Source organism: Dipteris shenzhenensis, chromosome 10, assembly GCF_047967505.1.
Source record: "Dipteris shenzhenensis isolate YYH24624 ecotype China chromosome 10, Dip_SZ_1.0, whole genome shotgun sequence".
Taxonomy (NCBI): Eukaryota; Viridiplantae; Streptophyta; class Polypodiopsida; order Gleicheniales; family Dipteridaceae; genus Dipteris; species Dipteris shenzhenensis.
This window is the reverse complement of record NC_141605.1, coordinates 20,732,902-20,756,174: the sequence shown is the minus strand read 5'-3', so window position 1 is coordinate 20,756,174 and position 23,273 is coordinate 20,732,902. Positions and strand designations below refer to the sequence as shown.

The 23,273-nt window shown below is 47.6% G+C and overlaps 1 protein-coding gene across 1 annotated transcript in view; it reads left to right on the top strand.

The window, feature by feature from the left end:
- The window catches only part of LOC147897538 (uncharacterized), a 37,913-nt gene extending 25,510 nt beyond the window's left edge, over positions 1-12,403 (top strand). Inside the window, exon 6 of the mRNA XM_087380542.1 lies at positions 11,992-12,403. The gene's annotated coding sequence lies outside the window, so the exon portion shown is untranslated. The remainder of the gene's footprint in view (positions 1-11,991) is intronic.
- Positions 12,404-23,273: the final 10,870 nt, after the last annotated feature.

Genomic DNA, 23,273 nt, shown 5'->3' with positions numbered 1-23,273 from the left:
GATCAGCCATCAGGGACTGGCTCCAGTCCACTCTTATGCTAGAGGACAGCCACATCGAGGAGGTGGCCCTTATGGGAAGGGGCATCTTCTGGCTTAAACTCTCCACTGCAAAAGCTGCGAGCAACCTGGTTGCTGGTTCCCCCACATCTGTGGATGGAAAGATCATCATGATAGTCCCTTGGTACCGAGGATTCAGCTCAGCGGACTTTGATGCTCGTTTCCGCATCCCTCGCCACCCAGTGACGCTAGTTTTTCCAGGCCTTGCTGCTGAGTTGCGGCCGATAGTTAGGGACCTGGGTTCCCACTTTGGCTGGGTGATGCATGACACTTTCGTCGACGCGGTTACTGTGGCAGGAGCTCCCAGAGTCCGTGTGGCTGTGGCAGACCTTGCATCCCTCCCTGCAGTGATTGAGATCGTGATTGATGCTGGCAGCATTACTCAGAGCATGGTAGTCACAGGACAGCCAGGCCAGTGCCTGAGGTGTCACGGCTTTGGGCACCTGGCTGCTGCTTGTCCACGATTCTCCAGCTCCTCTCGGCCCCCCCCGCCCTCGCCCCCCCCCTCCGCCCCCTCCCCCCCCCTCCGGGCAGCCACGTCGGGAGGAGCAAAGGCAGTCGGAGTCCGGTCCAGAGGTGGCTGGCGGCTGGACCGAGGTTAGAAGGAAAAGAGGAAAGAATAAGAAGATTTTTGACAAAGGCAAGGAGGCAGAGGCTACCCAACCTACAGCAGCACCTCAGAGACCTGACACGCAGCCACCCCAGGGTCCTGGGAGAGCTTCTTCTTCGTCTGTAGCCCGCCCTCCGCAGCCTCAGGTCCCCCTCTCTTCCGATCCCCAGCTCCCTTCCACTCCGCCCCAGCTCCTTCCCCAGCTGCAGCCCCCTCTTCCTGACCCGCAACATCAGCCCCCGTATCTTCCTCTTCAGCCCCCTCCTCTTCCTCTTCAGCCCCAGTCCCAGCTCGAGCCCCATCCTCCCTCCCCCGCCCCTCTCAGCTCTTCTGCAGTGTCAGCTGCTCCGGTGGTTCCTCAGCCGCGGGCAGCCCCCACTCCCCCTCCTCCGCCCCCCCCGCTAGTCGCTTCCGTGGAGTCTGAGTTGCCTACCCCTCAGCCTCCTTCCCCTTCCCCACCCCAAGCAGGGCATCCCGAGTCTGCACCACCCCTGGAGCAGTCTTCCCTGTCTCCCAGCCCGACCCCCTCAGTTGCAGACTCTGGCGGGCCTCAGCTTCAGGAGAGAGAGCTTCCTCGCGACTTCTACAGATCTGGTCCCTGGGATTACTTGGATGTGGCCGACCTCGGGACCTTCCTTGCTTGCCTCGACATCAGTATCTTCCTGCTCCGTAAAGGGGCGAATGGGAAGATCGCAGCCTTGGCCCCGAGGGATGGCCCTAGCTTTGCTTTCACCTTTCTCAGCGATGGCACCGAGACTTGGACAGACGACTCGGTCTGGGAGGCTCTCAGAGAGCAGACGCACGCTCAGATTTGCTCCTGGATAGGCCCGTCGGGTGGACAGCTTCTCGAGACTCAGTGGTCCGAGGGTGACGTGCGCTTGCGGTGGCGTTGTGCCGCCAAGCGTTTCAGATTGATTGTGATCCTCAGGCCCCCTCTGTCGTGGCCCCTTCCCTTCCCCAGGATGTCAGAGCCTGGACTCCTCAGAAACTCCGAGCCTTCTACGGGATGACTACCTCAGAGATCTCGAGTTGGCTCGAGAAAGCGTTTGTCCATGGCACCAAAGGCCTCACGCCTTTGCTAAAAGTTTTGAAGAATGGGCAGGATGACCCCGCCTCCCCCTCCAAACCCTCACAAAAGCGTCAACGCATTCATTCCGAAATTTCAGCTTCTTCATCGACCTCAGGCGTGAGCAGACAGTTGTTCGCAGCCTACCAGTCCTCATCATGAGCTTACACCTTGTCTCCTGGAACGTGAACGGGTTTCATTCTTCTGGCACCCGTGGTCCTAGGAAGCTCATCTTGAGACAGGAACTTCAGCCAGCAGTGATTGGTCGCTTGGATATACTCGTGCTCCAGGAGCATAAGCTTTCAGTGGCTCATTCCCGTAGCTGCGGGAAGATCTTCCCTGGACGCTCTCACACTTATTGGGAGCCCTCGATCGGTGCACAGGGGAGGAGTGGCGGTGTCTGCACTTCCGTTTGCGAGTCGTTTGCCCAGGGAGTTTTTGGTCATGGTACGTTGATCCCAGGCCGTGCACTTTGGGTTGGCCTAGAGTTGGAGGGCTCCAAAATAGGAATCCTCAACATCTATGCACCCACAGACCTCCGATGCAGAGCCACTTTCTGGAGGACACTCACAGAGATTCTCCCAGACATGGATTCGTGGATTGTTGGAGGTGACTTCAACAATCTGGAGACTTTGGAGGACCAGCAGGGCAGAGGACCAGAGTTTATAGGTATAGCTCAGGCAGAGTAGGCCGCTTGGGACTCCTTTATCTTCGCGACAAGAGGTAGGGACAGCTGGAGAGACCCGTCCTTCCGCCGATGGCACGGGAGCTTGGACTTCTCGTGGGGCTTCTGCAGGGAAGGAGGCAGACTTCTAGAGAGACTGGACAGATTTTATGTCAGTGATTGGGCCATCAGTAGAGGTGGTCAGGTGGGTATAGTGCCAGGGACGACACTCTCCGACCACGTGCCTGTGCTCTTATCACTAGACTCGGCAGCTCAGTCCCTTCCTCCCCGTTCGTGCAGGATTCATGATTCCATCTTCTCTAGGGAGGAGGTGCGCAGTAGTATCAGTAGCCTTTGGGACAGAGATTGGGGCGAGTGCGTGGATCTAGTAGAGTCGGTGGCGCAGGCCTTGTAGGAGTCCAGCCAGATTTGCCAGCTCGCAGCCCTTCAGGTTCGCCAGGAGTGGTGGGGCAGAGAGAGAGCTCTTTGTAGGGACCTCGCCTCCATTCAGCGACTCCAGCAGGCAGCTCCGGGTTCGGAGGAGCTTCGGATCCAGGCCCTTCGAGCCAGAGCCCTTCTTGAGGAGACTCTCCAGCGTCGCTCAGAGTTTTCTTATCACGCCTCCCTCTCCTACTGGGCTTGGAAGGGCGACCGGATGAGCAGAGTTCTTCAGGACGCATGGCCAGAGGGCAGCAGGTGATCAGCTTTGGAGTCTTAGGACAACGGAGAGGCACATCGTTACTGATCCGGAAGAGGTCTTGGGGTTGGCTACCGACTTCTACAGGACTCTTTTCCAGCAGGAGCAGCTTGCCCCCCGTACTAGACGTTCCCGCGAGGAGGTGTGGAGGCACATTCCAGTCCTTGTTCAGCCCAGCATGCAGACGACGTTGATGGCACCGTTCACTACTGTCGAGATGCAGGAGGCCTTGATAGCCATCGATGGGCAGAAATGCCCTGGCGAGGATGGGCTCTCTCGCACTTTCTTCACCTCTTTCTGGGATCAGATCCATCAGCCCCTCCTAGCAGCCCTCCAGAGGATTTTCAGCAGCGGACATATGCCAGAGAGCCTCTGTTCGGGTTTGATTTGCCTCATCCCGAAGGGAGGAGACCGACAGGAGATCCGTCAGTGGCGCCCGATCACTCTCCTCACCACTGCCTACAAAATCCTTGCCAAGATGATAAGCGCCAGAGTTCGGCCACTACTTCCTGACCTCATTCATGACACTCAGACAGGCTTTGTCCAGGATTGCAGTATCCTGGATAATGTCTTTACCTTCTCAGAGGCGACGAGTGGGCTCAGCACAGTGGGTCGCACCTTGCCATCCTACTTCTCGACTTTGAGAAGGCCTACGATCGAGTGGACTAGTCCTTCCTGGAGGGTACTTTGGAGAGACTAGGATTCCCAGTAGGATGGATTCAGGGTATCTCAGCGTTATACAGGACAGCTTTCAGCAGGGTCATCATCGGCGGCAGGATGGGAGAGCGATTTCGATTGGAGAGATCAGTGCGTCAGGGTTGCCCCCTCGCTCCTTACCTGTTTCTCTTCTTCGCCGAGGCAATGACATACTACCTTCGGGCGAGGTCGACTGGGATCCGGGGTGTTCGCCTTCCCACCAGGGAGGACACGGAGCTCCTGGACTCGGAGTATGCAGATGACACAGCGCTGTACATTGAGGATGATGAGATGATGTTGGAGAGGGTGAGGCTGGCCTTAGAGGTCTTCTGCTCAGCAGCCGGTGCGAAAATCAACTGGAACAAATCTGTTGGTTTTCTCACAAACCCTGGGGCATGCTCACAGTGGGGGAGGTTTTTGGGTTTCAGATGGATCCCGCGGGGACAGACAGCTAGATATCTCGGCTTTCAGGTCGGCCTGGACATCACGCCAGCTCAGCAGTTTCTCCCGGTGCTAGATTCCATTCGACGGAAGCTAGCTTTCTGGAGCACTGCTAAGCTCTCTTCTTCAGGTCGTGCTCTTGTAGTCAACCAGGTTCTCCTGGCCACGGCCTGGTATGTGGCCTCTTGTTGGTGCTTCTCGAGATCCAGCGTAGCACAGCTCAGGAGGATGGTCCGGAATTTCCTGTGGTCTGGGAGGGATGGCCTCAGAGATACCAGAGCCAGGCTACCCTGGCAGACAGTCATTCTTCCGCAGGCTGAGGGTGGCTTGGGGGTCATTGATCCTGAGCTTCAGAGTCAGGCCGTGCTGGGCAAGTTAGTTATCCGCGGTCTGACCCCGGGGGGCAGACGTGGAAGATGTTACTTCAGCAGGGGATTAGTTCTTGCGTCCCGCGCCGAGGTGGAGAGTGGCTACCATCCCTCCGGTGGATGTTCACCTCTGCACCGCTTACTCACCTCCGCTCCCCGCTCCTTCATAGCCTTCTCATGGTTTGGAGGCGACTCCGTCTCAGTCTCCTCCAGTTCCCTCCTAGCTGTCAGGAGGAGATCGACTGCCAGCCGCTCATCTGGAACGATCAGGTCAGAGATACCTTGGGCCTTCAGCTGGGGGAGAGGTCACATATCCTGTGGGACGGTTGGATGCGGGGGCCAGCCCGGTCCCTTCGAGTTTGGAGGGACACTTACAGACACTTGGAGACCGTTGCTCTAGCATTCGCAGCTGGAGGTGTCCGTGGAGCTCAGGCGAGACGCACAGAGATAGACGGAGCGATTCCTGCCAGTTGGTTGGTTTCACCCGAGGTTCAGATCCTCATGCCTGGTGATGACCGTTGGCTTGGACAGTTCACCCCCCGTGGCATCCCACTGGTGGTTGCAGGCCGGATGGACGACACCTCTGTTTCCTTCTTCGCGGTTTTGAGGGACAGCTGACTCAGGAGAGAGGGTGTGCTCATCGACCCCCTTCTCCCGTGGCAGAGGATTCGGGTCGTAGGCCTCGTGGGGAAGGTTTGGCGGATCGATCCTAGTATAGAGCAAGATCAGCTGCAGTTATGGCGACTCTGGCTTTGGGAGGGGCGGGCCTTGTCAGAGCTTGATTGGGACCCAGGTGAGTGGAGATGGCCAGAGGTTGTGGCAGGCCAGGGGCCGACTCCTTTCTTCGCTTACAGCACGACATTGGGCAGGAGAGCTCTCGGGAGGATGCAGAGCCGCCCGCCCACCCAGCGGCCCAGTTGGTATTCTCAGGGTATCTCCAGGCTATTTTTGCAGGCCTTCTGGAAGGCCTTGTGGGAGAGTTGGCGGCCGCGGAAGATCACCTACTTCCTTTGGCTACTCGCCCACAAGGGTCTTCCAGTGGGGAGCTGGTTGCGGCAGATTGGTCAAGATGGACTTTGTCAGATTTGTCATGAGGACGAGGAGTCACCAAAACACTGCCTGTGGAGCTGCACTCGCGCCCAGGAAGTGTGGAGGTGGACCTTCGGGATCCTTACTCGCGCAGCACCGGAGCTAGGTTTGATCACCTGGGGCGCGTTCTGCTGGTGTAACACCACACCTGGCTTTCATCAGTTGTTCGAGGCAGGCCCGCAGGACCCCATGTTCTTTATCACTCAGGGGACCTGGGGGCCGCTCGAGGGCATCCCGCCGCACTTGGCAGAGGCGGACATAGGATCTCAGGAGAGGCAACTAGTCTGGGAGATTATTAGTAGCATCGCTGGATGGCACATTTGGACCTCGCGCTGCGCGCAGATCCTCGGTGGCACCTTTCTTTCGACTGCCCAGGTCATGACCGACATCTGGAGTGAGATTATACACACACTCAGAGGCCAGTGGGACCAGATACAGGGAGATTCCCAGGCTGGCCGGGAGAAGCGGAGACGTTTCCTCCGAGATTGGGATATGCAGGGCCTCTTCTTCGAGCATACTTCTCAGGGCCTTCAGTGGCGCTATTCACCACCTCTCTGGCTGTTTATTCACACCCGCTTGATCCCTCCGTGAGAGAGAGCTTTTTGTTTCCATTTAGGGCTGTGTCCTATTTGTGAACGCAGCCCCGTCAGCTGCAAAACTGACCTCATGTATCTTGTTTTTTCGAAGTAATATAATCAGCACTGTTTTTTTGGCCAAAAAAAAAAAACGGGATTTCGTCAATGATTGATGAAAACTCCTTAATCCATTTTGTCCTTTCTCTCCAATGAGATGTCAACATATGACCCCTGCTTTGCTGAGCCACCATACGAAGGCTCTCTACTCGACAAGAATGCAAGTGCTGGCAAGCTTCATTAAGCACATCATTACACCAATGTTGGCTCTGATGTGAGGCTGCAAAATCTTTGAGCTATGCAATATCTTTGCGGGAACTTTCTCCAAAGGGCAAGTGTGTCAAATGTGGCAAAATTTGGTCAAGCAGTCTGCTATAAGGCAATCGTCTATAACCAACGGAGCCCTTCCAACCAGATCTTGGATTTCCAACATAAACTAATTGAAGAGGCTGAAAGCTTGAAGGTTCATCGCCACTTCATTGCATCTTCAACCAAACTCAAATTGCTCCAAACTCATGCACTGTAAGATCTGTCGTTGAGGTCGCGTAGTCACAGCGATGGAGGTACGCTTACGTACTGTAAGATCTATGAATGGGTACTCGAAACGCCTTGCCTGCTTCAGCCAAGAGCCTCCCGAGCGTTACATCAAAGCACCTCATAGCCCACTGCCTGTAACAATTGAGGTTCGTCAATTAACACCCAACGACACAGCCTGTCATAACCTTGAACCACATAATAATCGCCAATACTCTGCTGCTCTGATACCAAATGATACACACAAAATCACATAATCATAAAGACTAAGAGCAAATCTGTTACCGCAGTATTTCCACCCAGCCTTTCTCTATGGTAGCAAGCTCACATTGACTAATCCACGTTGAAGTTTCTGCATGCTTAGTCCACAAAGCCCACAATTCCCTACAGGGATCTAGTTTGCCACATGTCATCATTCTAGGGTACCTCTTAAATGCATCATTATACCCCTCTCTTGGGATATCAGTTAATTCACTTGCCCTTGGGCACATTTACACATTTAATGCATTTAAGACCCATAGCCTTAGACCCATCTAGTCTGTGCCCTATCACCTCATCAAGAACCTTGACATTGATTCCTTTGACCATTTACATGAAGCCCAATAAAATATAATACAAACATTAATCCTCTAAAGGAAAATGTCCACTGATCCTTTCGAGGTCACGTTACCTCAACTCAAGCATAACATTCGACGACCTTTCTTCTAAGCCTCTCCATCAACCTTTTTCGTGTTTCCACACACTATCTCAAGTACTCATTACAGCAGAGATTTGCTATCCATTTCTCCTCTCTACAGGGCCAGTCACCATGCCACCAAAGCGTGCCCCTTGTGATATATTGCATGACAGTGATGAGGCTGCTCATCGGTATGAGCAAGTGCCTACCACAGTGGTTGAATCCACTAGTGGTACAGAGGTGCCTTCCACTCAGCCTCCCTCTCCTGCATCCCGAGAAGCGTAGATAGTTTTTGGATGCCCTTTCCTCTATGCTCCAGGGTGCTTTCCACCAGATAGGACAAGAGTTCAGCCAACAGCTTACCACATCCATGGCTATGCAGGATACTGCTCTTGCCTAAATGAAACAGTAGATCACATTTGCCATTGCTATGCAGGATAAGGGTAAGCAATCCGCACCCCAGCAAGGGGACCACTCAGATAGTTAGGATGTTTTGCCATGCTCCACGCAGGGGTTTTATGGCAGATGCCCGCCGTGCCTATGAGCATCAGTCTTCTGGACCGTTGCATGTACCCCGGCATGGGGATTATCTAGACTTAGATGATGCATTTGCTGTGCCATAGAGCACCTTCTTGCAGGATGTCAGGCCATCTTTTGGCACACATCTTTCTGCATCTATGCAGGCTGAGCCGTCTCTTTTGGGCCGACCCGTTGGTGTGCATCGGCGGTTAGTGCTCCTTTCTCTGCACCAGCGAGTATGCCTGGAGTTGGCTTTGGTTTATATGGCAGCCCACACACCTGGGAGATAGGTCAGTCCTCTTCTCAGCCCTTTGGTATGCCATCATTTCGGGGAGATGCATTTGGTAGAGAGACCCAGCCCGGGGTTTATGCACCTATCGCTCCGCCTACGAGCACATATAACCAGATGTAGCCAGTGCATCAGATGGTAGCAGCTACTACGCAGCAGGGGGTTGGTGGTGGGCAGCAAGCCACTTTTGATGACATGTTAGCAAATTCTTTGCGTTCATATAAGGTCCTACTTGAGGCCATCAAACTTGCGATGTCCTTCTCCGACTATGTGAACCTCAACCGTGATGATGCCCGCACTTCTAGAGGTTACACACACAAGAATTATGCAGCCAAGGATATCAAGGACAAACTCACAATGCATAAATTTAAAGAGGACACTCGCACTCCCAATGAGTTGGAGGAGTGGCTCACGAAGCTGGAAGACTATTTCCGCTTCTACCCCAAGTTTGAGGAGAAGCACATCATTTTTGCATGTATGCATGTGCAGGACTATGCCCACACATGGTTGCGATACATGAGGGATTCGCCTCAGAGACCAACCACCTGGAGGGATTTCAAAGAATTGATGGTCACTACATTCATATCCCCACTCGTCTTGGATTAGTACTTGGCTGAATTCTATGCCTTGTCGCAGACCTTTACAATCCAAGAGTACTTACAACACTTCTGAAGGCTTTCCTTGTTTGTGCCGGACTTACCTGAAAATGGAAAGTTGCTACGTTTCATCCATGGGTTAAGTCCTCCTCTTGCTGCAGATGTGAAGGCACATAACCCTCTAACAATTGAGCATGCAACCCAATTGGCAAAGGTATTTGAGCCTAAATATGCCAGCAAGTAAAAGATGACAGCGGGCAGCGTATATGGGAATGCAAATGAGGCTGAGAAAAAGCCTAAGGTGACTGATTGGAATGAAAGAAAATGAGCAGCAGCACCATTCCGAGGTTTCCCACAGTTATAGGCAGCAAGATGCCATATGCTAAGCCATACAGGTCATTTGATGCTAAGCGAGGAGCTAAGCCAAGTGTTGGACATGAAAAATCAGAATTTAAACAACAGACCAGGGCTATTATGGACAGCAGAAAGAGGGCAAACTTATGCTTTAAGTGTGGTGAGAAGTGGAATCCTGAGCATCGGGAAGTTTGCAAAATGCGTAACAGTGGTACTGCAAAACTCAGCATGATTATTGAGATATCGGATGATGAGGATTTAATGGATGCTTCTGAGACTTTGGATGCCACTCATGATGATTCAGATGGTGCAGATGTTGGAGCCACGAAGGGGGCTGATTTCCCTTTTGATCCCGGTGGTGCTAATGAACATAATATGGTTGGTATAAAATCCGATGACACTCAGCCCACATGTAACATGTGAGGCTGTTGGTCTAAAGTCTTTCATGTTGAGCATGAGGTTGCTATGCCTTTTCTTGCGCAAGAGGATGCAAATGGAAATGCTCTTGTGGACGAGGAGGATATCTATTGGGATGCGCAACAAACAATTTATGCTATCTCTTCTCATGCATTGATGGGTGCCAAAAGTGCTGAAACTATCATATTGAAAGGATAAATTAATGGCAGGACTGTTCACATGGCTGTGGACAGTGGTAGCACTCATAGTTTCATCAATTCTAAGACCTTACAAAAGGTGGGACTGATTGCTACTGAGATTGATCATGGGCTGAGAGTAGAGGTGGCAAATGGAAAGCATTTGGTCCGTAAATTTTGTTGCCAAGATGCAAGTATCAAGTTCTCTGAGGATTATGAATCTGTTGGGGATATCTTGGCACTGGATATGGGCCCAATAGATGCTATCCTGGGCTGCGATTGGCTGAAATCTTTGGGTAAAATTAGCATGGATTTAAATGCCCTATTACTCAGCTTTGGCCACAATGGTAGAACTCTAGCATTGCATGGCACTGCCACTCCTAAATTGCAGGTCATTTTAGCAAGGCAGTTAACCAGAGAGCTCAGGAAGGAGCATGCCCTCTACGCATTGAATGTGTCAGTATCTCAGGAGGGTAGCATTCCCCGTGTTGAGGATTGTGATATGCAGCAGTTGTTATCAGAGTTTGCTGATGTATTTGTTGATATGCCATCCCAATTGCTTCCCAAGAGGGATGTGATCATGCCATTGTTCTGGCAGTAAGCCCATAAACAAAGCCCCATACCGTCACCCAGCCAAATTTGTTATATAAGCAAAAGAGGTGGTTGGCTGCAGTCCAATCCTATGATTTTGACATTGAGTACAGAAAAGGGAAGGAAAATGTGGTTGCAGATGCCTTGTCCAGGATGTGTGCTTGCAATTTGTCTGCTATCTCTACCATATATCAGGAGTGGCTTCATGGCATTCAGGAAGAGTATATGCAGAATTCTAAAGCAACTCTCATATTTTCAGATTTGCAGAAGCCTTCTAGTCAGGGTCATCCAGATTTCAAATTGCATAATGGGCTGTTGTGGTGTCAAGACAGGATTTAATTAGTGCCAGACTCAAAATACCGCCAGCTGGTTTTGCAAGAAATGCACTCCTCTCCCATGGCTGGACATGTGGGTATCACTAAAACATATGAAAGAATCAAGCAGAGCTTTACCTGGGAAGGCATGTGGAGAGATGTGATTAAATACGTGCATGAATTCTTACCTTGCCAACAGAATAAAGTGGACAGCAAATGACTAGCAGGACTCTTGCAGCCATTACCCATTCCGGAGGGCAAATGGACGCACATAGCAATGGATTTCATCACAGGATTGCTTTCTATAGAGAGGGGATGGGGCAGCATCTTTGTTGTGATGGATAGAATGACAAAACAGGCCCATTTTATACCCACTAAGACCCGATATTCAGCATCATGGGTTGCTTGGCAATTCATTGAGCATGTCTTTAAGCATCATGGTTTCCCTCAAGAAATTGTCAGTGATAGACATGCAAAGTTTATGGGTCACTTTTTGCAGCACTGTTGACCATCCTGAGACTGATCGACAGTCGAAAAGGGTGAACACTCAGTTATAGTTGTGTCGAAGTGACAATGATTGATACCTTGCTATTTATCCCTCCTGTGTGCCTAAAAGACTCCATGTTGTTGAGAGTCCCATATAGTTGAAAAGGTTTGTGTTTCTCTTAATGTTTTTTAAGACAATATAGCTAAAGCAGGTCATGTTGACTCACTAGTTCTTGAATAATATGTGCCAAGTTTTGAAACTCTGTCATTAAGGTTACATTTGAAAAATGAGCTCGCAAGCATCGGATTGATATGGTCAACTAGTGAACTTCTCCGGCTAATTGCGCATGTGCACATGTAAGGGGTGAAGTTCTTAGCTAGCACTATGATTATCTCAAGTGGCTAATCCTCAAAGATATGGTTTGTTAAATAATGTGTACTTTGTAGGTTTTCCATTAATTATGGTCATGAGCTTTTTGATATTTTTGCCTCAGGTTTGTGTGTTGTTTCATCTTATTCTAGCTCTTTTCTTTCTTGAGAGTATATACTTGTGCCTTACTATGGTGGTAACTCCCTTTGGTGGGTTTGTCTTTTATATCTGATTTCTCAACATGCTCTTTCTTCTTCTTTCAGAATCATTTTCACTATGCATTCTACCATTTCTTTCGTTCTTGTGGCTCTATGTTCACCCTTTCATTTTCTAACTCTTTCTTGTTCAGAGTCATGTCTACACCTATTATCTCCTTGCATATTGGTCATGTGGCTGGGTGTATATATGCTTGTATGACGGAAGGACAAATGCAAGCAAGCAAACGAGCAAAAAGGTTATTCTACAACAAGAAATTTTACAGGATGGCAAGAAAGAAAACCAAGCAAAAAGAAAACGAGCTAGCTACAAGAAGATAAACAAGCCGATGAACGAGCCAAAGAACAAGGGAGCAAATAAGGTTTCTGCAAGAATGGAAACCGTCTATAGGCTATAAGGACATGAGGAAAAACAAGAGTGACTATCATACAACAAGTGGAGCCATGACGTGAGCACAAGAAAACATGCAAATTAGTAAAATTTGGTGCTTGTAAAATGGTTTTTGGGAAGTTCAAAATATACAAAGCAACCACATCACCATTGTCTTTGGATCGTATAACTATATTACATAAGAATGTGATTACTTCAAATAGTAGTATTGGTATGTGTAAATGCTATATGCTTATCCACCTATTGGTATGTAAGTACTGGTATGCACTCAAATGATAAAACTTACACAATGAGTGAGTTTGATGCATTTTTGTACCTAGATATGCATATGCATGCAGACATTTATACTTGTGTAATTCCTAAATGTGTATACACACAAAGTCTACACATGCATGCTCCCATAAATTTACCTACATAGAAAGACAAATGTATGTCTAAGTAAAAATGCATTTGCAAAAAGGACCAAGATAGTTCTAAAAGAAAGGGCAAGGCTCTTAGGCACATTGTTCTGCGTTTGTTTTACTTGTAAATCCTTTCCAAGAGTCTATACTTTACTTTTTGTACTTGTTAGTTGTCAAGAGAGCTCGATTATGGCATCCTCGCAAAAGCGATGAAGGATTTGGAATTTGGAAGCTTCATTGAGTTTTGAATGGTCTTGTTTCCTTGAAGAAAGTGAAGGAAGCTTTGGGTTGTGTTTTGTGGAGTTTTAAATTCATACTTTGCATCATTTTTCTAATTTATTCCTATATGCATTCTCTAAGAGTGAGCTTCTTTTTATTTGGAAGTACCCTTAGAAGGTTTTAACATCCTCTAAAACTAAGAATTGTTGAATGTCTCACTAATGGTTTCGCTTTGGATGAAAGTTTGGTCTTACAAGACTATAGATAGAAAATTTGATAGCAATTCCAGATGACCAAATCATGTGCCTTCGCATGGAAAGAAGTTTTTTGAGAAAGGGAATTTCCAAAGATGAGTGCTTTGTGTACACTCTTTTGGTTAATTCTATTTTATCGATCTTTCCTCCCAGAAAGCCATTAATGAAGCTTGTTAGGAGTTTTTGGTGACTCATTTTGTATCCTTGGACATATTCTCTTCGGTTGAAAATATTGCCCTTCATTTAAAATTTTATTTTATTTTCCTTCAAGTTTCTTTTGTGAGAAACGTCGATATCCTTGTTATTGTTCTAACCCTAAGTATTAGAGTTTCCTCACAACCTTTAAAGACTTTGGAGTACTTTGAATAGTCTTTGGCCCTTATGTGAAGAACATATTGAGCACGTGAATCAACCACATTCCTTGAAACTCAACAATTCCCCAATTGACGCTAGATGAAATCACTCAAAGATGGACACTTTGTGCAAAGATGCTTGAAATTATCCAACCCTTTAGCATTGAAAAGACTTGGGACCCAACTTCATGACTTGATGCAAGACCTCCCAAAAATATTTTCCTTAGCTTGAACTCCTTCGACTACTCTAGTCTATCGCTCATATTTCCTATGTAAAAAGCACACAAGAAGTCATTCAAATGTATCACTAGTACTCTTGATTGTATGTCTTTTGATGTTTCTCGATTACATTGGTAAAGATATTGAATCTTCTAAATGCTTAAGAAGTAAGAAAGAAAAGATGTCCTAACTTTCCAAAAAAATCATACCGTAGGCCTTTGATTTGAAAGTCATTCTTAGTGCAAACCCCCCACAATTTTTGATATATAGCTAATATTCAACTATTTTATGAAAATATCCCCCTTAAAGGCCCTAATGGCTTACTTCATAACATTTGTACTATCTCTATGCTTATGTTTCACAAAAAGAAAAAGCTATGTATAGCAAATGATATATTAGCAATTTACAATGGCTTTTTACTAAGAAATCCTCTCAACGCTTCCTCGAGCCCTTGCTACAAAACGTATGTTGCTTTTATGGGTTTGAATTTATACCAAGGATAGCACCTTTGGGTCAAGGAGGTCTCCTTCCCTTGTTCAAATCTATATTTAGGTACATTGATGAAATTTTCATCTTTAATAACCTAACCCTTCCCAACCTATAATCATAACTAGCCCTTACTAGATTTACCCATTAGAGATAGTAGAAGTAATCTCAGAATACATGCAACATCTCTACCTCTAGTTTATTCTAAGGTACCATTTATTCACTCTCTAACTGCACCATTTGTGGGAGAATTGACTCACAATTTGGCTATAAAAAGGAGAGGTTACCTTTTTATATGCAATCCTTCACCAAATGAAAGAGCAATTGACCATTTGTCCCAAAATGTCTACTCTCCTCTGATCCTTACCAAATGGACACTTAAATTAATAAAGCTCTATTGTGAGAATGGATTCTCCTTTGCAACCACACTCAACAAGTGCTCTATATTCTCACAATGTCACCAATGGCTTAGACTCCCTTGGAACCCAAGGATACTTTTTGACATGTTACAAGGAGTGGATCTTTCACTACAATAGTTGTAGGCCCATTTCTTTTCTTTTCTCTAGTGTTCACTCCAACTTTGAGTATGGGCAGGTATGCACACACACGATTGCTATGCACCTACGTGTGTGTGCATGTGTGCACGCACAGACACACGCACACACATGCATGCATCCATCGGTAGCAATAATACATGCCCATTTTGGACCCAGCTAAAAAATCTCATAACCACGAACATTGTGACTACAAAAAGGATGATGAATTCTTTCCCTTTCATTCGTTTCCACTTAGTTATAGACTTATTATAACCTTTTTAAACCAAAACCATGGTAAATTTTATTGGCCCTAACACTATAGGAATTCCATAATCTTTCTTCTCTCTATTCTTTACCCTTGCAAAATAAACACTTTATAACATGTCCTTTAACCCCTTATAAGGAGGTGCTCCTCCCCCAACACTTTTTGGGCAGCGGAAAAATTGATTCTGTTGATATGAAAGATACACAATAAGGTTCAAAATTGCATTATGTGTGTATAGTATGCTACACCATATATGCTCTAAATAAAGCTTGCGTTTAAGAGCAATAATGGTTTTGAGACTTGAATGTTCTTCCTCAAAAAGTGGCTATCTATTGTGGGCATAGTCGTACCTTTGAAACTAGCCAAAGCACCTAAATTTTCTTCCTTGTAGTACATCCAATGGGAGCATACATAGAGACTATTGAAAGTTGCATATCCCTTAGGTACACCACCCATTTACCCAAAGGGCGATAACTAACCATCACCACCTACTTTGCTATCATCATTAGTGGTATTGCTAAATCCCTCATCATCATTGTACTATTCCTACTCAACTACCTCCATATCATAGATATTAAGAAGTTCTAAAATATTTACCGCGTATCTTTATTGATGTGATAATAGATATGACAGTGAAAAACCAAATACTAGTTCACACCAAATTATGTGTGTGAGAATGGATAAGAGAAAGTAGTCTATGTAGAAGAAGAAGATGATGAATTGAAAGGCAATGGAAGAAGGATATGGATAATTTTCCTATCTCCTGCTATATACTTTGCTCTTCTGTTCTCATTCTATATTGTGGTACCATAGTAGCTTTCCTTGAGGCTGTGAGGTTATTGATATCCCTCCACATTTCTCCTAACTGTGGGAGAAGAAGCGTGGCAAGTTGATATCAAAAATCTTGGAGTCATCTGCAACGAAGACTAGAATTTGGAAATCTAGTTTGGGAGTTCATTATGCTTAGTTTAATTTTGCATGTCTTGCCTTCTTTGGTTATTCCAATGTATGCCTTGGAATTGTGATAGTTTTGTACTAAGAGTAGCAGCAAAGCATGTGGGATGCAAATAGGTAACAAATGCCAAAAGGGGTGTTTAGAAAGCCTGTAGGGATGACAGAGGATGCCACTTGATCATTGTCTTACAAGACGAAGGGGGAATCTTGATTCATGGAGGTGCAAGCCCATTTCAAGAAGGTTGAGAGGCAAATCATCTTATCAAGAGCCAAAAGTAGTTCGGCTTGTTAGGTGTTCATCGAGGCACTGGCAATGCAATGAGGTGCTACAAGGGCCTGATGCAATTCAAGGTCCAATTAGGCCAGGCACCTAGCTCAGTGGTCAAACGTGATCGTGAGTGAGGGGTGTGTGTAACAGTGTGTATGTTCAATCATTGGCCAAGTCCATCCTTATGCCCACCACTAATCCCAGGGTGGTTGGCACCTAGATATAGGGTTGAGTGGTGGAAATAAGGAAAAAGAAGATGAATTGGATGGGGAGCATGGAAAAGAGGGTGGAAAGTTGTGTGTGAGTGTGTGTGTGTTCATCCTACATTTCTACTATTCTTTACTAGACTTCAATCCAATATCATTGACACATCCAAAATCATACCGCTTCAATGCTCTTATTTCCTTCCTTTCTGAATTTTGTTAAATAACCTCAAATGCAATATTTGTAATTGCAGAAACCACACCCGTCTCATATGCAACATTCCAAAATTCCTTATCTCCTAAGTGTTATCACCTACGACACAAAGGGATCAGAAATTTCTACAAATACTTATATTAGCATTGAAAGAAAGAGGAAATGTGATACAATCAACCGAATATAAGCTGGATAGGGGATTAAATGTGTGCCAAGTCAGTCATTATCATTCCTCCTTTCCCAAAATCCCCATGCAGTCACCTCTGAAGGAAGGTGGAGAAAGAAAATTTTATGTTTTTCCAAAAAACTGAGTGCTAATAATTGAGACTAGAGATCATTGAGTTGTCTCAAAACATATCCATGTCTATGGTATATCCATACAAAGGAAAAAATGTTCCCAAAATTTTCAATACTAGTCAAAAGTTGTAAGCAAAAGAGCAACCACTACTAAAGGATGATTATATGCATCAATCCATCCCGCTAGTAATAGATAATGTGCCAGTGTAATCTTCAAAAACCTTCATCTACAAATCTGGTTGAGAAGTGTGTCAACTCACCTGCATCCATCCACAAAAAGGGCAAGTTAGAACAAGGACTTTTTGATGTGGGACTGCAAGCCTCAATGCTAGCACACACTTGACTTGCAATCTTCAAATTTGGGCACTTGAACTCCTAAACATATTTTGTAAATGGCAATAAAAAATACTCAGTAAGTGGCAGTGATCATTCCTACTATAATAAAGATAAAGTGATCCTTGTGTATTTTTTAAATAAAAAATCCATCTAAGCTCGATCAGGGATACCATCATTATTCTCCCAAGTTTCTTTTTCTTGTTAATCCGGGAGAAGACAGTTATACACTTAACTTGCATTTCAGTTTTACAATGCAACTGTCACTTCATAGCACCATTCTAGCAGGGGGAATCCCCTAATGAGAATTATTGTTAATCTAACAAGTCCCTTTATATATAGGAAACTCTTTCAAGAGATCCTTAAAGAGCCTTTCAACATTCCATAAATAATTAATGAATAACTATTTTTTGCTTAGGAAAAATAAAGCATATATGCTATATCCTCATTGTTCATTTTAGTATGTATGCCCATCCCTACTTTTCCATACTCCATTTTAATATATCAATGTTGGCAATGAGATAGAAGATAAAATATCTGTCATTGACATAATTTCAGCAAAGGGAATAATTCTGCAATATCAGTTGTTTTACAAAGATCCCAATCTCATCATGATAGTCATCTATAAAATCATAAAAATCATGATAATTATCATGATGATAACATACTACAAAATGATCTCTGGAATGTCTAATTTTTTGTATTTCCACTTTTGAATCAATTACCTTTTCGGAGTCTCCCTAAGATATCTCCATGTAACTCGAGAAAAATAGAAAGGTCTTCTATCATTGGCTTTATACTCATAATGATCTAAGACTACCATATACCATTCCACATACTCACGAGTGTTTCTGCAGGTCCTTCACATAGCTCGTCACAGTAGTTCTTGCATCTCATAGATTGTAATAAGTTACGACATGGGACATGATAAATCACCACGTATAGTAGAGGTCTACTACCTTGACTGTAGTATTCAATAGTTCACAGCTAATCGCATGCAACCAGGTCTCGTGCACCAAATTGACTAAAGTATTCAATCGTTCATAGTAGATAATTGCATGCAACTAGGTCTCCGCGCACCAAATTAGTGCTCCGCCCAGTTTTGTCTCTACACAGTGTTACGTATAATATTATCGATTTCGTAATATTTAAGCTTCGACTCATTATTAGTGATGTGGGCATTTCTTTTCTCTACGCAGCCCATACTGAGCAGTTTGTTGCATAACAGATCTCTCGGCTATCCTGGAGTGTTCCGAGGCACCCTCAGCCTTGCGATAATAGAGCAGAGTATCCGGGGGTGCTTAGGACCTACATGTTAGCATATCTAAGATGCATCATTGCAAGCACGGCCTTAATACAACCCGTTGTGTAAGTTTCTCTCTCCAATTGGAGTTATGTGACCGACGACTTAACATATCGCATTTTCGTTTCTTGACGTTTAATTTCCTATTGTAATATACAGTATCCATATGGCGGGGTCACCGGACCCTCCTACTATACCAAGCTCCTTAGAGACGCTCAGCCACATGGCGACGTCTAGTAAATGAAACGGCTTCCTTGTGTCCCTCAGAGACACTCAGCCACTCCATGGTCTACGGTGACCTGCAGGAGTTGCTTATCTCGCCTCCATCCATTACGTCCGTCTGTGATGATGGTATTTCAAATGGGAGAATACGCATTGAGGCGAGGAGGCGCCCGTTGGGGCAAGCAGACCCTTATACTCTCTAGGTAAACAATGTTCTATAGTACGAGTGGGGTGAGCTGATCAGCTATGCCACCCCTCAGCATCAGCGCGAGGAGCTCACTGGTTTTATGCCAGTATATCCTTACTCCTCTATCAAAGCGTAGCGAAACCAGATAGTGCAGGACCCAGACAGAGAGGATGTTGATGAGTAGAAATTAGAGAAAGATGAGATGAGGATGTTGAGGAGCTCAATCCAAGAGTCGACCAGAGATAAAGAGAAGATGAGATGAGTAGAAATTAGCTTACCAAGGTTAATAGATGATGTAGACGCTGCATTGTTGGCCCTTAGAGTTCCCATCAAGGCTGCAATGTGGTGATCTTCCCAAGTCGGAAATGCTACTTTCACCCAGTAACGCACTTCCTCGGGTGACAGGCTCTGCCAATCTACGGATACAGGTAGCAATCTTTCTAGCTCGTTCACCATATCCAACACAATCCCTCGTTCACTAGGAAGAATTATCCGACGCTGTAAGGATTCCCGCAAAGCTACAAATTCATTCTGTGAGGAGGGCACGCTTGAGGAGGGCACGCTTGAGGAGGTCAAACTCGAAACTTCTTCTTGACCCATCAAAAACTGCTCCCTCAGTTCCTGACACACTGTTCTTGAGGAGGGCACGCTTGAGGAGGGCAAACTGGCACCCCCTCCTTCAGACACACCCTGCAAACTGGAACCCCCTCCTTCAGACACACCCTGCAAACTGGAACCCCCTGCTTCTCCAATCTTCTCTCCAAGTTTGGAGAAGGGCAAACTCGCACCCCCTCCTTCAGACACACCCCCTCCTTCAGACACACCCTGCAAACTGGAACCCCCTCCTTCAGACACACCCTGCAAACTGGAACCCCCTGCTTCTCCAATCTGCTCTCCAAGTTTGGAGAAGCCATGCTTCCGTGGAGATCTCCGCACAGGTCGGGATGCCATGGTTTGGAGATCTCTGCACAGGTCGAAATGCCATGGTTTGGAGGTCTCTGGCCATCGTGATCGTTCCCCGCCCCCCACAAGTCTCTTCAACATTTAATGGTGCATCATGATCTGAGATGTATGCCTTCTCGGCTCCCTCGCCTTCCATTATTCATTACAACGCAAAAATTATAAAAATTTTATGATCATGGGGGTAGTGCCACTTGGCGTAACTTCATTGGATAAAAAGTAACTTCATTATATAAGGGTGGGTCCTTGTATTAAGGTGGGTCCTTGTATTAAGGTGGATCCTTGTATAAAGGTAGGCTCTTGCATAGGGTGGATCCTTGTATAAAGGTGGGCCCTTATCTTAAGGTAGTCCCTTTGTATTAAGGTATACCGTTTGTATTAAGATAAACTCTTTTTATGGTAGACACTTTGTGTTAAGGTAGACCCTTGTTTTAAGATAAACTCTTTTTATTAAGGTGGGACTTTGTCTTATGGTGGACCCCTTGTATTAAGGTGGATCTTTTGTGTTAAGGTGGACCCCTTGTATTAAAGTGGGATTTTGTATTAATGTGGACCTTTTGTATTGAGTTGGAACTCAAGCTAATGTGGGGCGGTCCTTACTGGGTGGTGAAGCGGTACGGTGACGGAACGTTCCGGTTGGGCACGATGCAGGGGGAGCTGCTGGAGAAGCCGGTGAATGGCTTTTGGCTCCGACCGTATACCGGGCGTATGCCACCTTTTCCGTTTCCGGAGTTGCCAAACGAGACGTCGGTGGAATGCTCATACGTGGCAATCTCGGTGGCAGGACCTAGGAATTCTGTCGTTAATACGCATCGAAGGAATCAATCTAATCATTCTGATGCATGGCGGCAGAATAAATTTGTCTGGCGTGACGTGGGCGGCGCTATGCACACTAATGAATCCTCGAAGTGGAGAAGTAATGACGGTGATGGGACACCTGGCGGGTGCATGCAATCGAGCAGGATACCAAGGGAGGCAAAAGAAGGGGTGAGAGCTAAGGAGACCTCATTTGCAACTTCTTCAACTCCAAGCTCTCTCTTACCTCCTCCTCCCTATTCCTTACTCCCCATCCTCAACCATGGTCGTCTTCCACCCTATCTCCCCACTCCCAGCAGAGGACGAAGCAGTGCAGAGATGGCTAGACTCGTGGAGTTCGCTGGGCTCCCATGGGCGACGATGCCGATACACCCGACAGCCCAAGATATAGTAGCGCAGTTATCGCACGGAAACAGCGTCGTGGTGCAGGGCAAGCACTTCTACCTCTCCAAGGAGTTAGTAGCAGCGAGGCTACACTTACCGGTCGATGGCAACTACAAAATCCAGAAAATCGATAGCGCCGACATGGAGGCTGCCCTGGGACCGGGCTGCAAAGGGGAATACAATATGAAGTGGCTCGATGCGACGACCCGGGTCTGCTACAAGTTCGTAGCAGAAGTGCTCTGGCAGAAGGTCAAGGCGGACCTTCTCGGACAGGTCCAATATAGCTTCTTCCAATGGGCAGAGCGAGGAAAGCCAGTGCCCTGGGCGAGAATCTTCACCGACAAAGTGTCGGAGATCGCCAAGAAGCTCGTCAAGCCAGCAGCGACTTCACGTCTTGGACAAATACTCTACTTCCTGTTCGGCCCTGATAGCGAGCCGGTAGCCCCGTGCTCATTCTTGGGGGTAGAAGTTTCGTCGGATGACGAGGAGGCACCTCAGCAAGAGGAGGAGCAGACCAGAGCATCGGCTGCTGCAATGCAACAACTGGCCGTGAGGCAGGAGCAGGTGCCCGAGAGCACAGAAGCAGCCCCGGAACCAGCAGTGGCGGAGGCGGGAACAAGTAATGCTGGCAAACAGCCTGCAGTCTCGACAACTTCGAGCCGCATGGCCAGTTTGCTCAAACGGAAGCTGGCCGTGGTATCGGCAGCAGATGAACAGACGGCGGGCAAACAGCCCAAGAAGACCCACCAAGATTTGGCGAAGAGGGAAAGTTCTGACCAGCCACAGGAGGCGAGCTCGGTGCACCGTGCAGTGCAGGAGGAAGGGCAGCTAGTGGTGCGGCGGAACTTGGAACTGGAATCATACGACCTGATGCGACGGCTCGAAGGCTGGCGGAGCACCTACTCTGGTGTTTCCAGGAGGGGCGGCTGGAGGAGACGGAAGAGTGACTCCAGACGGAGAATCGGCGGAAGGGCAGCTGCTTCAGCTGCAGGAGGCGGAAGCCAGGAGGGAGCAGGAGGCTGAAGCAACACGGATGGCCATCGTCGTCGCCAACCAGGAGCACCTCAGGTTGACGGACCAGATGACACAACGGGCGACGACGGCGATGGCCCGCCGGCTACAGCTGGTGGAGGCAGAACTACAAGGGTATCGGCAACCCTCCGATTCGACAAGGGCCCTAGACGAAGCCGTCCTGCTGGACTTGTCGGAGGCTTTCGTCGCAGAGATGCAAGACATCTTTGCGGAGCACCAACGTAAACTCCGCGTCGAATTGGAGCGGGCGTGCCGACCCTTCAACAAACCCTTCCCACGCTGGGATGAAGACCCAGAGGCTGGCAGCAGAAGCGAGCTGCAAGGTGGTTCGACGGCCCTACGCCTCACGACGGTGCCGGCGGTCGCTGATGAAGCAGGCAGAGAAGAGGGAGGCTCGTCGACGGCAGGGGATCGACAGAAGCTAGTGGCGACGCTGTCCGGAGCGACGGAGGAGCGCTACCGTCGTCGAATCTCAGAATTAGAAGCTGCCCTACGGAACGCAAAGGCCACCGGAAAACGACCCCAGACTAAGACTCAGATGCAAGATCCGCCAGCACCAACACGACGTCTTCAAAGAGCAGCAGCAGCAGCAGCAGCTTTAGTCGCAGCCTTTCCGGAACCGGAAGAGGATGAAGTGCTGACAGGGGAGCAACTGCGGCAGCTCAAGGAGCATGTGGCGGCAGTGCAGCAGCAGTGCGATGATACACGGTCGCAGCTGTTGGCACTCCGGCTTGCTCGGAAGGAAGACCATCTAAAGCACGAGGCGGAGGTTAAAAGTCTGATGATCGACGCAGTACGGACGAGTGCTCTCAAGGAGGGTGGAGCAGCACAGTCCAGCAACAAGTCCCAGGGATTGGGCACGGTGATGAAGAAGGTGCGAGATGCTGTGACACGGGCGGTGTGACACGGGCGGACCGTAATGTCCGGGTGACCGAGCTGGAGATGGCTATCACCGAGAAGGCCCGACTACATCAGGAGGAACTAGCTCAAGTACGGAGAGCTTGCAACATGGAGAAGGCGAACCTGCTAATAGAACTGCGGAAGGCATGCCAGTATATCTTTCGACTGGCCGCAGTAGCTCAGCAGGCGGGGGCGGCGGCACCACTGTTTTATCGACAA